General features: G+C 33.1%; 1 pseudogene; it reads right to left on the bottom strand.

Moving 5' to 3' along the window:
• Positions 1-2,305: 2,305 nt before the first annotated feature.
• LOC149235734 (leucine--tRNA ligase, cytoplasmic-like) overlaps positions 2,306-11,363 on the bottom strand; it is a 45,996-nt pseudogene continuing 36,938 nt past the window's right edge.

The following is an 11,363-nucleotide window of genomic DNA, read 5'->3' as shown; positions in this document are numbered from 1 at the left end:
TCCACATGAACGGTGACAAAAGTTTGTTCAGTACTTTGGAGGAGAAAGATCTCCAGATACTCATAGCGATGGGTAATGATGAGAAGTATAGTGTCTCAGGTGTAGGCACATTTATTTTTCAGGGGGAGGATGGAGCTCGCCTTACCTTGCCCGATGTTAAGTATGTACCAGGACTGAAGAGAAACTTGGTGTCGATTGCGATGCTGGAAGACGGAGGCTATGATGTAGTCTTCAGTAAGGGAAGGTTTTCCTTAGACACATCATCACTAGACAGGTGAAGCAGATTGGTTCATGGGTCAAGAACCTGTATGCTATTGAGGTTCAAGATGCATGCAAAGCCTTGAGCAGCGAGGCAACTGATGGAGACTTAGTGGTTGAGAGGGAGGGTATATTACCTCTCAACATGCAGATCCAGAAGAAGTCTCAGACGATTATGGAGGAGCCACGATTGGTGCAGCAGCTTCAAGAGGTTGTGGAGTAGCCACAACAAGGGAAGCCGAGAGGAGATCGAGTAGAGACATCTACTCATGCAGAGACCTCCAGTAGGGGGAAACTTTGAGCCAGGTGGGCTGAGGGATCACATGCAGCCATACCTCCAGGTAGGAGGTGGGGTGATGTGGATTGATCATCCCAAGGAGGAGGGGCAGGATCCTTGAGGTACCCAACCTCTTCGATGAGGCCTTGCTATGGGAGCCCTGATGTGGAGTAGCAAGAACTGACTGATTGGGTAGAGACAGATGTGGAAGGAGTGGCAGAGAGAGCGACAGTGTAGGGAATCCCAGGATAGCACATAGCTAGCAGGCTGTAGCAATGCGAGAGGCACAAGTGTTTTGCACAGTGCTAGGTGGCACAGAGAAGTGTGCAATGGTGCGAGATGATGGAGATGTTGTAGTAGCACAGATGTCAGAGAAGGAGCACTTGTCAGTAGCAGGTAGAGCTTCAACATCAGAGTATGTTCCTAGTCCAACAGAGTGGTCAGTTGGGAGTGTTTTTGTTCCAAGTGTTGTTGGAGCAAGTGGACCAGGCAAATGCATTGCATGCAGAACATTCTAGAGTTGCAGGATAGGGGTTGCAGATAATCCATATCTTGTTGAGAGGGAGTTTTGAAAATGCAACAAGATGATGGAGCTTAGTGGAAAGGAGTCGCCTTCACTAAGTGGGCCCGCAGGGTATTTTTGGCGCAAAGTCTATTTTTAGACTATGTCTATTTTTGAACATATGGATCATGGTTTATGAGTTGCAGGATGCTGTTTATGGATGATTGGTCATGTTGGGAAAAATATATGGACTTCTATTTTTGGTTCACAGCGTAGTGATCAGAGTCTATTTTTAGACTGCCAGGCTAAAAATAGAAATAGTCAAATATTATTAGCCCTTAGTAATATTTGGACTCTAAACATTATCTTATTCTCTTGGAGCACTTCAGTTCGAGCTACGGATGTGGCACATGCAGCTGACAGAAGGAATCACGTGGTTTCTTATGTGTTAGTTGATCTATTTCATGGAGGACTTCAGTTAGAACTCATGCATGTGAGTTTTGTGGAGTTGATGGAGTTGTGTTCAGTTTGAATTAGTTGAACTATTTGTATTTAGTCTAACTAAAGAATACACTAGTGATGAGTTATGTGAATTAAATATTAATTAATTCACTAATTATTAACTCATAAAGAAACTAAAGAATACATCAGTTAACTCAATGCATGGACATTTCAACAGAGACAAGTGTTAGAGGTAAGTGAAAGGGTGAGTTGTGACTATCAGTTGTGCATGATATTTTGCACATGCATGGATTGAGTAATGCCAATGAGGATTGCGTAGTGTGGGCCAATATAAAGGCAATTGTAGCTTGTGCTCACGTGATTCTCTTGCAGAATTGTGCAGTGGAGGCAGGCAAAGCAGCGGAGGAGATTTGAACCTGTGACTTGTTCAGATCTGAGCTAGTTTTGTGTGTAACAGGTGGAGATAGTACTGACTACTTGTGAGGAGTATTGTACTATGTATTGTTACATGTTCTCAATCATTATAATATACAGATAGTTGGGGGTTTTCAGCTGTATGCTTTCCTCGGGTTACATATTGTGTTAATGTGCGCATGCGATTGATGTTTCATTGTTTTTAATGCTGCTAAATTGATGATCAACGTAGAGGAGGTTATGTATTATGCATGTATTCCGCAATAGTGTATAATCAAGATAATCTCTGTGAATAAGTGTCATATTATTCAAAATTTCTACATCATGCACTAAAGCATTTTTAATTATTATTTAGTCATACAAATGTTTATGAATTTATTTTATTGTTTTTTTTATTCTTTGATTATATCCAACTTTTTATGTCCTATTTACCTTTTGATTAAGTCAACATTTTCTTGCAGCACTTGCATCTCATCAAAAGGTGGATTTACATCTAGGCCTTAAGGCCCAACAACAAGTGTTTCATTGTTTTCAACCTAAAAAATATCATGCATTATTTAAGAATTATTCTACAATCAACAAGTTGTCCAATAGGATTTTCCTTCAAAGCAACCAATATGCCTTGGTCAAAGAAACTGCCCTTATCATACTTTGCTTAGAGAATGTTCAAGCATTCTTCTTTACAAACTTCATACTTTTTAGCAACATAGAGTAATGCTATAGTTGGATTTTACTCTTCAACTATTGTTGCAATGTTTGTTCAGCCTTTCTTGGACTTCTTTGGAGCAATTTCCTACTTCTAAAGAAACTTCCTCATGGAAATAATTGTATCTTATAGGTATTTATTGGCTCACTGAATAGTAAGATCAAGGAGATTTGATGTTAGCCACCCTGATTTGAATAAAAATCCATCCTTCTTCAAAACCTCTTTTCAAACATGTTCTGCATAATTAGGGCATATGGGAGTGATTAACCTTATGAGAATATTTTTCGGTGTAAATCACATTATGATATATTTGTCAACGCGTTTCGAACCAACGAGTGTGGTTCATCGTCAGGACAAGTTGAAGAATAATATCGTGGCTTTATATTAAATAGGGAGAGCAGATCTTTCAACAACTAAGTTTGACTAGGAAACGACTATATGGGACTGGACTAACGGCTATATTTGACCATGTAACGACTAACTTTGACCAGCCAATCAGACTCGACTGGATTAAGGGATAAGGACATGGACCAAAATTCTATTTAATACTATTTTAATTATAATAATTTTATTAGATAAATTTATTCAATGAATTAATACCTATTATTATAATATATTTTGGGTTCTTGAATGTTAAAATAATAATTTTATGAATATTATAATGCTTAACTAAACTTGTAGTATTAATAATTAAGAAAAAAGTAACTATATTTATGTTAAAATGTTTAATAGTGATTAATATTAATAATATTATGTATTTATTACCTTTAATATCCCTATAACTATAATATTAATATTATATATTTAATTATTACTTTAAAATTATATTATTATATTATTATTACCTAATAATTAATAATCCTAAGTTATTAATGGCTTGTATATCTTATAAGTAGAGCCCAATAATTAAATATGTATATTTAAACTATCTAATAAATTCTAGATTAGTTATATAAGGGATCATCTAGTAAATTTAAGGGAAAGAATATGATGGAAAATTCCTAAAAAAGACTAAAAAGACAAAAAACCAAAAAGTATGGACTTATTACTCTTAATATTCCTATAACTCTAATATTGATATTATAAATTTAATTATTATAGTATTCTTATAGTAGTATTATTCTTATTGATATTAATTTTAATGGATTGTATAACTTATTAATAGGGCTTATTAATTAAATATAAACTTAAAGCTATCTAATGCATACATAATCATTCTAATAATTTTAGAATACGGATCAGAAGACAAGGTGGAAAAAAATGACTAGGAAGAGAGGGCAGGGATCCAGCAACTGCTGATCTTCCATCCATCATCTCTATTGAGATTGCTTGGCCTTTTTTCAATCTCAATGGCTTCTCTAAATTTCCGGTGGTGAAACTGCAAAACCTTAGCAATAACTCAGGCCTCCTCAATACTAGAGAAGCCATTGATATGGATCACAGAAGCCTCAATTCAAAAAGTGATTAACCTTGTTTGGACATCCATGAATCTCTATAGTAACTCTATATTTATGCACCCTAAAGCACAAGACAATATGTACTCGTCTCGAGATGCCTGAAGATCATAGAAACCTACCTTCAAGGCCTCTATGAACATCATTGAATAGTAGTTGTGTTAGTCAACTTGACTATAATGTATTATTTCATTAGAAAATACCTTATCTATAAAAGTTGAAGCATGACCTTGCCTTAAGGATGACTCTGCAGCCAAAATATCCTCCACCCATGCAATCCCTTTTGTCAAATATAGAATCACAACATTAGTAGTCTCATAAAGAAAATTGGCATCATCGATGCCATCTGCTGCATCAACCAAAGAAAACTGAGTGACATCTGAAGAGAAGTGTTCTATTACCTCATGTAATGTTTTGAAATTTCCCATAGACTTCGATATTTGTTTTTCGAATTTGGCATCAAGTGCCCATTGCATCTAAATGAACAGGGCCATTTATCCTTAGGGAATGCGGAAATGTGATTATAACTCAAAATATCAGATGGTTCTCAATTAAATCTTTTCTAGATACTTGCAAATTAAAAGTATTCTAGTATTCAAACTCTTTCTTCATGTGTTTCAAGAGATACGAAAAATTTTATGATTGTGGGTCACTCAAGGAATATATAATACCAAATCTAAGCTATCATTTGCTATGGATTAATTAAAGCAACTTTTCTACAATAATGTCCCCCTTCTTCAAAATGTGGGAAGTTGTGTAACATGCCATATCTATTTTGGAATTTGATAATGACTCAATTAGAATTTGTCTATCCCATTGAATTCTTGTTCCAAGGCCAAATGATAAAGAATGAACTGACTGAGCAAGCCAACTTAATGTATGGTTAGATCCATGCCCAACCTCAATATAATACAAATCCATCTTGGTCAAAAAATCTGCCTCCTTTTCTTTCCACTCAACTTCACCATAAGTTATGCACCATTGGTCGATAAGAGTCACAACACATTCATCACCCTACCTTGAGATTACCTTTATTTGCAGGATCCCTATACATGACTGCCTCCCCTATCTCCAAAAGTTTTTTCCTGATTAGAGGTCTCACTTCTTGAAATTTTGTACTCTTGAACTCCCCCACTATCATTGTTCCATATATGAAATCTATATGATATGCTAATCTCTTTGTCTTTTTCATTTGAGCTCTTGATCTTGAAATCAACACACACCTTTTTAGATGACCTGTCCTCAAAAACTGGAGTGCTAATTATAGGGATTACATAAAATGGTAAAACCCATTCATCCTTCACAAGGAATTGGGCCCTTAGGGAAGGTTTTAACTTTAGATTTTACAAGGCCATATAATCATTCGCTGAATCATTGGGGACACTTGTTACTATTCTAGTGCCTTTATCTATTATAACTGTGTGCATGGAAAGGGCATACATAACCACATTGATTACCTGAGGCGCCTTAAATGATAAACCAATAAAATCATGACTATATAGCTCTAACAACCATGGGGGCTTCTCAGGGATCTTATACATATGTTGATATGCAAGATTAAGGGAATCCCTCTTAGTGTTAATAAAAAAAATCAATATCATTGATTTCAAATACACCATAATCACCAATCCAAAATAAATGAAAAAATAGCACTGCATATAGAATGGAGTCATAATTGGAAAATTTTAAGGTGGTTGCATATATTCTAGCATTCGACAATAGGACATACTAGGATGGGAATTGTAACTCGTACACACAACCACCACCACAAGATAACTGGTCATAAAATCAAAGGGATCACAAAGAGAGAGAGAGAGGGTGTAAACACATTAATATTAATAACTTGTGTCCCAAAGCTATATCTGACTTCTGGGTTGGTATGACTTTGTCATATGAATAGTTTAAGTATATGTTCTGATTTAAAACATACTCATACAAATTACCGAGAAGTAGGATAGTGACTTCAATGATTTCATACATATTTTACCAGTACTAGTCCTTTGTTACTACTCACTAGTGACATATATTAAAAAGAAAAATATTTCACACCTTACCCAAAACCATGCCATACACTAGATTGTGGTTGTGCTCATGTCAACAAGCATGATTTATTAATTCTGGTGCTTATTTAGGGTATGTTACGTTTTTGAGAAATCACTCAGGTTCCACCCTATATGAATAGCCCCAAAGCACTTTACCCAAGACTTTAAAAATTCAATAGCATTCAAAGTAATGGTATACATTGGCAAGTATTTAAAAGTGTATTTAATAGGAGATAGTTTATATTATAGGGTTTATTGTTTATTCCTTTTATGATTGAGGACCTTGATTTCTTTTCCATCATTTTTTATGACGTTTCCTCCATATATACAATGGATCTATTATCCTTCCAAGGTATCTTCTACAATAATAGTCTCATGAATTGCCATTTCCTCCACATATAGAATGGCATCCTTTCTAGGTATTATCAGCAATAATGATTACCAAAACTGAACTTGAACCTGAATCATATGACATTGGTTCAAGTATGAAAGTACAAACTGTCCACCTTTTTGAACATTATATTGAGTCATCAACTGTCTTCAATCTATGTTTATTTTTTTGGGGTTCATATAATATAAGTATCTTGTTGTTGGCATTTGCATACCCTTGGTTTGTAGTCTTAGTTTGTGAAGGCTACATTGTGTTTAGAAGTACTTCATTCAAGATCTCAACCAAACAAACACCAAATTGGTATATGAGACTCCTTTGTTTGTGGGGCAAGGGACCCACTTCGAGTAGGAATTTGACTGTGAATTCTACATGTGTGTACATACTCTACCCCTTATTAATTTGAACATGTGACCTTTTACGAGGAATGTGTTATATAATTAGTTGTAATATATTAATTTTGTTAATTGATAATGTGAAATGTTTGTAATATCATTATGACCTAGATTAATTTGACATTTATTTTCAAAAGTATTGTATATTTAGTATTTAAAAAATGTTTATCAAATGATCTTTACGAAACTCTTGTTCAAAGAAAGATTTATATGTAATTTGTTATTGTAAAATAAAAATATGTATACATGACAATTTTTTATTTATACATTTCCAAATTAACATTATAATTAATTTAATAATATGAAATTCCAACTAATAGATCATATTTTTTTATATAAGATTCATTAGATATCCAAATTTACTCTAACAATAATGTAACTCAAATAAAAATACATATGAAATTTTGCAAAAATAAAATGATAAATAAATTTTATGAATTTTAATTTATTTTGCGTTTTTAATGTAGATAATTTATGTAACCATTTATTAAATATAATGAATGTGAATGATTTAGGTCGACATGTTATATTGTTTTTGTTTTTGGTCAATTTTTTTGACTTTCAATTACTTTTGAAAAATTTAAACAAATTCTATCAAGCTTATTAAGTTTTGAAATAAATAAATATTCAACTAAATATTTTGAAAATAAAAAAATAATTTTTAAATTTTTAAATTTAAATTTCTATTTTTCAATTGGTTCATTTGCACAAAATGACTAATTTTATGTGATTTAAAATTGAATTTTCAAAAAAAAAAAAATTATTTCAAAAAAAAAAATCTCCATCCCACCATATGTCATAACAATTAATTAATAATACACATGTCAAATCTCAATATCTATGAAAAATTGATTCTCTAAACCTTGTCAAATTTATTGTTTAATAGGACCTGGAATAAATTAACTTCAAATATCTATAACATCATTACACCTCTTTTTTTAATACTCATATCAAATTGGAAAATGGCACACGTGATGATAATGGAATTATTAAAAAAAATGTTTTGTGGTTGACTCAAAAGAAATTAATCAAAATTATTGTATAAATGGAGCGTAATTATGCCTTTTATCAATTTGATATATAGTTAATTTTTTTTTTCTTATAATTGTTATTTTTAATAAAAAATAAATTAATTTTCATGTGAGAAAATATTCATAATTGGAAAGAAAATTAAATATTTTACATTTGTTATTATTAAAATGGGGTAAAGTAATTCTTGTTAAAATTGAAATTTTGGATAGTTGAAATTATTGTTTTTAGTATAAAAAATTTATTCAACACTATCAAATATTCTATTGTAATCACTAATACATTTGGAATTTGTACAATGAATGTTAACAATTGATATTTATAATTTCATCAAATCAAAATGATATCTATATAATTTTGTGGTAAGGTTGTTTGGTGTCCCCTCATGTTATTATACTTATTGGAGGCATGTTATATTGTTTTTCATTATGGTCAAAAAAGCTTTGATCTTCATTTAGTTTTGAAATTTTTAAATATATTCCATGAAGTTCATTAAAGTTATATATATTCTAATTGATTGATGGCTATTTTTATGTGGTTTTAAATTGAATTATGAGTTATAAAAATTATATTAAAAAAAATAAATCTAAAAAATGTTTTTATTTGTCAAGTGTCATAATAAGATTGTTATTACAATCTTAAATTATGTTGAACAATTATCCACATGGCATTCTATTGTACAAAAACTGCAATAACAATCATTATTAAAGTTTATTAAAGTCTATTTGAGTACTTTTATGTCATTCCATTTTGTCCTTTATTTCTTTTTTATTCAAAAATAAATTTCTAACCGTAAATTATATAGACTTCATCAACTATGTAGAAACCGTATTTTGATATTAATTTACTTTCAAAATATACTTCATAAAAATAAACACATCCAAAATAATTATAACATATTATTTTTATATATACATCCAATAATATATAACGAACATCCTATTTTTTTTTCAATACTTATATAAAAATAAAAAATAAGTTTAAAGAGTATATCAATTATATTTATATACAAATAACATGAAATTTAAATACGTACACTTATCGAGGGTTGTTACTTCCCACCATTATTTATGCTTTCTTCAACACTTCAATAAGTAAGAGTAAAAATGTATATGTGCAGACTAAATTATATAATTTTACTTAATATCAATAAGAAAGCACTAAAAAAATATTAATAATAAATTAAAATAGTTATCAATTCAAAGAACAAATAACTATGTAAATAAAGCAACTCCATTTTTAATAGTTATATTTTTCATTTTTAATTGTCTATCTGCAATTTCCTCGCGATGGGGGTAGACATACAACATGCCAGCGAGCCTTGGGGTTTTTGTCTCAAGGAACGTGATGAGCTTGCTCCTCGATAAGATAGTATTAATGGGATGGGACGATAATCGTTTGAACTCTCCAAAAGAAGCAATAACTGTTATAATGGATTGCAGACATTGTGGCTTGGTTAATGAGAATAGAGAAATGAGAAGTGGGTGTAGGGTGGTGAGGTTGAACACAGGTGGCCATGCGTGCTCACCCTGGAAGCTGAGTAATTGAGAAAGTGCAGAGGTAAACCATTATGCAATAGTTTGTTTCATGGATTACTCTTCGGCTTACGTCTGGGACCTTGGAGCGGGCTTTATTTGTGTCCCAAACCTTTGTTGCGGGTTTGGAAGTGAGAGTGAGAGATGTGACTCCTATACATGGTGCAGAGACCCTTCCAACCTAGCTCTCAATGAATTATAGGTAACCCTTTCTCTTTGGTTGTGGTCTTCCTATGTGGTTCTCACTCTAGTGGTGTTAGGATTATGGTTGCAGGTGTGTATTCTTATGGGCTTGTGGAATTGGGCTCACAAAAGTGTCTGTATGAAAGGTTATGCACGCGGTAGAACCTCCTAGTGGTATTTTGTGTCTATGGTGGAGGGGGTGCATCCAATGGCTCTTTGGTTAAGAATTCTTTGTGTCTTAGGGGTATGTTCCCTCTCTGCTATCTGTAAGTCTTAGATTTTTTTTGTCCTACCTCTCCTCAGACCTAACTATTAGTGTTTTCAGTGTTTTCTATCTCAGGGCTTCAATCATTATATATTAGTCATGGTTGGATAACTATATGTCGTGTGTAATGTCTGGATGGGTGGGGTGATCAAAGGTTAAGAATTCTTTGTGTCTTAGGGGTATTTTCCCTCTCTGCTATCTGTAATTCTTAGATTTTTTTTGTCCTACCTCTCCTCAGACCTAACTATTAGTGTTTTCAGTGTTTTCTGTCTCAGGACTTCAATCATTATATATTATTCATGGTTGGATAACTATATGTCGTGTGTAATGTCTGGATGGGTGGGGTGATAAAATTATTCACAACTTGCCATTTTCTTTGCTAGCGGTAAAAGCCACCTGGGGTTGCTGAGATATGTGGGTTTTGTCGTGGCATAGTGTATGTTCCCATCCTCTGTGTTTGGGATCCGGTGGGTAGTGCCTTTGTGGAAGTCATTTCACTTTCCGAGCATCTGGTTTGACAATTTGGTAAGAAGATAGTAATGCATCAACAGAGAGGTCAACCTCGCCGAGGCAGAGTTCAACAAGGGCCAGTAGTGCACTGGGCCTTCAACCACAACTTGTCAACTGCAGACTCGCCAAGTGTGGAGTGCAAGAGGGAGGTAGCCCATGACTAGGGCTGCTCCCTAGGAAATGTGGATGCACCGTCAACTCTGGAATCAATAGTTGAGAAAATACGAGGAGTTCAGGACAACCTGGATATCCTCAGGGAACATAGATATAAGGATAGTAATCAACTTGTGGCTAATAGAACGATATTCAGTTTAGCCAAAATGAAATTTTGGAGCAGTTAGACAACATTCGTCACAGCCAACGTCATACCAATGATCACCTGCATGATTTGGAGGCCAAAGTAGAGCATATTGATTTCCACATGCATGAGAGATCTAACCTATTTGCAACACCTTTTATGCTCCCTCCTCAACAACCTCCGTGATATGATGCTTACAATTTCTCTGCTCTTTTTGTCTCCTTTTTGGTTTGTATGGCTAATCAGCCTGTCATAAATAAAGGTTAAATGGAAACATCTTGTGCATACTCCGACTCTCTTAGCTGAGAAATCTAGTCAGAGTAAATCTGAGGGAGTTGTTAAGGCACATTTTGTACTATGTATTTTCATGATAATATAATAGAAGGCCTTTGACTAACAATTTTGTTTTTGTCTATATGCAATTTTAGTTCTTTATTATTTTTAATTTAATTTAGCTATCAATTACCTTTTGCATAAGAGGCAGATACTAAGTAGCAAAGTTGCATATTACACTTGTTAAAAATGATTTATGTGGAGCTGATATGAACTCATCATCTATTGAATTATTATAGTTTTGTTGCCCATATTTGATAAGTATAATAAAAAATTACACTAAAATATCCAAACTGTCTATTTGATGTTTCA

Source organism: Pinus tabuliformis, chromosome 8 (assembly GCF_031772625.1).
Source record: "Pinus tabuliformis cultivar Carrire ecotype Pingquan chromosome 8, CPIR1, whole genome shotgun sequence".
NCBI lineage: Eukaryota > Viridiplantae > Streptophyta > Pinopsida > Pinales > Pinaceae > Pinus > Pinus tabuliformis.
Note: the sequence above shows the minus strand (reverse complement) of the source record. Positions and strands in the feature narration are given on the sequence as shown.